The following is a 5,408-nucleotide window of genomic DNA, read 5'->3' as shown; positions in this document are numbered from 1 at the left end:
GGCTTTGAGGATGCTCTATCTACTGACCACGGTTTGTTTTCTATTTGTGAACCATGCCTAAACGGCCAAACAAGAGTTTGGCCTTGAATTCCATAATACTGCAGTTTTCTCAATTAATCGGTGATGGGCAACTTTATCAAATGCCTTGCTTAGGTCTGGTATTAATTATAACAAGTCTAGTTGTTTACCATTGTCAACATTTCTTGCCAGGTCTTTTACTGTTAATAACAACTGGGTCTCGCAGGAATGGTTTTTGCGAAATCCATATTGATTTGATATAAAATGTTATGGTTTTCAAGATGGTCATTAAAACTGATTTCTGTGGATCGATTATATGTTCCATAAGCTTGCATAGTACAGATGTCAGAGACTCTAGTCTGCAGTTTGCCGTGTCATATTTTACTCCTTTCTTAAACAAATGAACCACATGAGCGTTGGACCAGTCTTAGGAAGCTGGCAGGGCCGTAGCCAGTAACAGGCAAACCGAGGAAATTGACTCGGTCATTTTTGGTGATTTTTTAAAAATAAAGCGTGATTCCGGTGTCGTCTTTAAAATGTGCCGGATCATAAAAACCTAAAATACCTGCAAAGATAATTTAACCACGGACATTGCCTCAGTCCAGGAGCCCATGACTAGGAGCCTCCCAATGCATTATATCCTTGAGTCAACCTTTGCGCGTATCTTTCTATTTTTAGAACTAATCCTTCAGCAGGAAACTCACATTTACAACAATTTACATCAATTTGGACAATTTGCATACATTGTTTTTGCTATTATTGTCTTTGTTCCGCAATAACTTTATTCTGATTGGACATTCTAAACAGTGTGTGCAGAGCCGAAGAACTCGTGGCGTTCTAAAAACAGAAAGATACGAGCAAAGGTTGACTCATAGGGCTTGTATGGTAGAGGCAAGCTCCTACTCATGCGCTCCTGCTCAGTCATAATTTTTTTTCTGGCTACGGCCCTGGTTGAAGAGATTCGATTGAAGAGAAATGTCACTACATAAGCTATCTCAGATACTGTCTCTTTAAGTAAGACAGTTGGTATTCTATCTGGTTCACTGGCTTTCTTCAGAAACCCATAAGGTTTGAAACGTGTAACGGCCCCTTGTGTGCTGGGAAACAAGCTTCTGAATATTCAATTTGCTAAGTACCATATTTGGAACAACAAGAGCGAGGGATTTCCAAATATGGTACTTAGCACTGAAACATTCAACCAATCAGTTCGCATTGAATATTCGGAAGCTGTGAACGCGCGTTACACGTTTCAACCCTTACGGGTTTCTGCCGTCTTATGATTTAAATTATTGAGAAGCTTTCCCATTCCAACTTTATTGAATGCTACACAGTCCATTGCTGGAATTCCGCTAAAGCCTTTATTTGGAAGATAGATAGGTTTTCAATTGAGTTTCGAAAGTGATTAGCGAATTGCTTTGGTTTTGCATTACTTCACTCAGTGATTGGTTCAAAGTTCTCGCGCCATTTTTTAAACCAATCAGAAGCGAAACCAAAACCAATAGTGGCTCGTGCGTGCACATTTTCCCGCGCTTTGTGTCGGCTACGTGTAATTACTTCGAGTTTTGATTGTTTTACTGGATTGTCTCCGTCCTTTTTGATTGGCCAAAGTAATTACTTTGGTTTTGGTTTTACGACACTCGATTGAAACTCGCTCTATCCTCTTAACACTTGTTGAAATTGGTTACTTAGAGTTTCTGCTTTCTTACCGCTGTGGGTCATAACAATGCCGTTTACTTTCAAGGGTGGAATCCCGGCTTGATCCTGTCTTTTTGACTTAAAATACGTCCAGGATTTCTTAGGCTATTCTTTCAAATCACTATTTACAGTTCCGCTATATAATCATCTTGTGCTTTTTTCATTCTGATTTTAAGGACGTTCGCGCCCATTGCTAATGTGCATCATTACAGCGCACGCAAATTCGCATGACACGTCATGCATCGAGCGCTCGCGCTAAGTACTAAAATGAAAAATGATAGAGCAGATGGGTATTGCTATAGCTTTGCTTGGATTTAACGATCTTGAATGTTCGGTGACCCCTACTTTTCTTTTCAGAAACAGATTTTATTTACAATTATCTCCACATTGTCCAAAAATGAAAAAAAATCAATGTGGGAAGTTAAAATAATTTCAAGATTTCTGTCCTCGGGACATGGAATCCTGCCATCTTGCGGCTGCAAGGGGCATGAAACTATGGTCGCTAAATGCGAACGTGTTCTTTAAGGAATCAACGATGAAATGATATATGAAATGGATCATATATGAACCGCGGATATGAAATCAAATGAAGCTATGATCCTCGCAGTTATGGGTCATGGGGGCGTCAACGGGGCTTGAACCCGTGACGTCGCGATACCGGTGCGACGCTCTAACCAACTGAGCTATGAAGCCACTGACGTGGGGAGCTGGTCATTTTTGGGTTCCAATGTTCCCGTGAGGAATGAATTAACGATGAAATGATATATGAAATGGATCATATATGAAACGCGGATATGAAATCAAATGAAGCTATGATCCTCGCAGTTATGAACGTAACTTTTGCAATTGCGTAAAGAAGTCTGAAAAATTCAGGACCTCAACGGGTTTGAACCCGTGACCTCGGGATTCCCGTGCGACGCTCTAACCAACTGAGCTGTGAAGCCACTGACGTTGCAAAAATTGCGTTCATAACGGCGAGGATCATAGCTTCATTTGATCTTTAAGGAATCTCAACACTTAACTAAATTCACTTGATATGTCCACTTAAACAAACTTTGGTAGAGAACATTTCACTTCAAAGATGTAATTGCAATATTTTTGGGCTTACAGACAATGTGGCGTTATTCGCTAAAGAAGCCGGATTTTTTCAGATTTAGGGTGTTCTTCCGGGCATGTTCTCTCCAAAACGAAGTCGGTGACCCCCCATTTTTTTTACATTTCTGACATCACTAACTCATCATCTTTCAATGGTAAAATTTGCAGAAGAAGATTAGAAGATTAGAAGATTTTCGTGCAAACGTCCTTAAGTGATTTTTGAAAATCACGATATTTCCGTTGTCAGCGTCTTTCCCTGATCTCGTATAATTTTTGTACAATCTCTTCTTTCTCCTCAGTGACCTCTTTAACTCTCTTGTAATCCATGGCAAGTCATCCTAGGAACCCCTCTTTTTACTTAGCTTTTGAGAACTGATAAAATATACGTTTTTTTTTTTTTTTGTTATTATTAACTAATAAATCAAGGACAAATGACTCGCATAAATGATCACTAATGCCTTGAATAGATGATAAATTGTATACGACATCTGGGTGAGTTGACAACACATGTACAAGATCGAGAATCGATTCATTTCTTGTAGGGAAGTTAACAAGCTGGTGGAGAATATGATCACCAATAATATCTCAAAATATTTGGTTGGTTCAAGACCATATTATGGAGTTCCATGGATGACAGCAGTGGTCCAATCGACATATCACCAGCTATGACAATTCTGGGAAAAGACCCATTAGATTGTAACTTGTTCAATGTCTCCTTAATAGCCGCAAATGGTTGCAAATTGTATCCAGGAAGTCTGTAAAAGGAAGTAAGGAATATAGACTTCTGGTTAGCTATTTGAAGTTTAATCCATTTTGACTCGGCTTGACAGTCAAGTTGTGTTTGGCGAGTGGCATAAATCGAGTTATGAACAGCAATGAAGAGCCCTCCTCCCAGATTTGTGTCTCTTCTATCCTTCCGAAAGACCTCATACTCTCTCGGTAAAACCTCGCATGAGCTAATGGAATCATCGAGCTTGCACATCCCATAATGATATGAGGCTTCTCTTGGTCAGCTAGCACCTTTAGTAGACCACTCTTATGTTGACTTCTTATGCTATTGCAGTTCAAGCTTAGAACTTCAAGTTTAAGTTCCTAGATCGAAGACTTGATCTGTCGGAGATCATCGGAGACCTCCGATGACTCCAGGCTGAAGGAGACCTCCGATGACTCAAAAACGCTGGAGATATCTGATGACTCGAAGAAAGAGTCGGAAAAATCAAATGGCAATTCACAATTTTTACAAAGCCATTCAACTTGAAAGAGACTCAGTGCCACGTAAGTCTCTAGATCCATATTAATACATTTGGTATGGAACCATCTGTCACAACCATCGCATACTAGAATTCCTTTCTGATTGCATAGAACAGGTTTTTCACAGTCAAGACAGGGAAACTTCCATGCCGGTTTCTTTCTGCCATTGCCGGTTGCTGAGATGCCAGGACCAGGGTTAGGGTTTATGTCTCCACGAATCGAGGCGTGTCGAAGGCTAAAACTTTCATGGAATCAAATTCCATTGGCTTACCAGCAACCCAAAGACAACTTTCACCCAAACATAAGCCCTTTTAGTAGATATTTAACCGCAATATATTTTTGTTTGGCAAAAGACACACAAAAACACCTATCAAAGATGTAGAGCATCTAGGAACACGCTCGATCAACCAACGTCATACCGCTAACCTGACGCACCTTATAGAAACGCGATATTCTGTTGGGTATATAATAAGCTAACTTATCGCTCGCCTACAGGCACTTCTGTCCCTTCACAGAAGCGATCTCAGTGAGATCATGTTCGCTCTTTTAATCAGATTCTTTGAAAATGAATAAGCGTCTAAATCCAAGAATTGCACCGAGCTGTGTGATTGGACGTTGGTCATTAATGGTGAGATATGAAGGCAACTCGGTCTATTTTTGTGAGTACGTAACTGAACCCGGTGAAGGAACAATGTAATAAAGACATACATTTGAACTGCGGAAATAAAACAAGCTAAGTTTTGAGATCATTGCAGTTATGAACGCAACTTTAGAAGCAACGGATTGTTCATTCACCATATCATAATTTACGTACTCACAAACGACCTCCGAGTTGGCTTCATAACCGTCAATTGGCAGAGCACTTCACCGGTGTCGCAGAGGGCATGGGTTCGAATCCCCGGCGTTTGAGCCTGAATTGTCCAGGCTTTCCTTTCGTAACTGCTTAAGTAGCGTTGACTATTAACTGTGATGATCGCAGAACTTAGCCGTTTATTTGTTTCATTCCGGCAGTTCAAAAGTATGTCTTTACTGCAGAACATTGTTTCTTCAACAACAACTTATTTGACAACGGGAAAGGTGAGACCAGCAGGTAGCCGCTAACAAGCTAATAGAGGCCAGTTTTTTTGAAGTTTCAATCCATTTCCATCCTCTCCATCCTTGGCTGCAAACAACAAAGAATAGCTTCAGTGCACTTCAATGGTCATTGGCAACAAAACTGCAGCATTATTTTTTGATTTTCATTCATGCAAGGATGTCTTTTAGTCTTTGTTTTGAAGTTTGACTAAAATAGCGTGACACTGCCCATTCAAGTTACTGCTATGATCTCCGATGATCTTTAACTCTCGTGT

The sequence above is a fragment of the Montipora foliosa genome, chromosome 2 (genome assembly GCF_036669935.1).
Source record: "Montipora foliosa isolate CH-2021 chromosome 2, ASM3666993v2, whole genome shotgun sequence".
In the NCBI taxonomy this organism is placed as follows: domain Eukaryota; kingdom Metazoa; phylum Cnidaria; class Anthozoa; order Scleractinia; family Acroporidae; genus Montipora; species Montipora foliosa.
The sequence above is the reverse complement of the archived record's forward strand: the minus strand, read 5'-3'. Positions refer to the sequence as shown.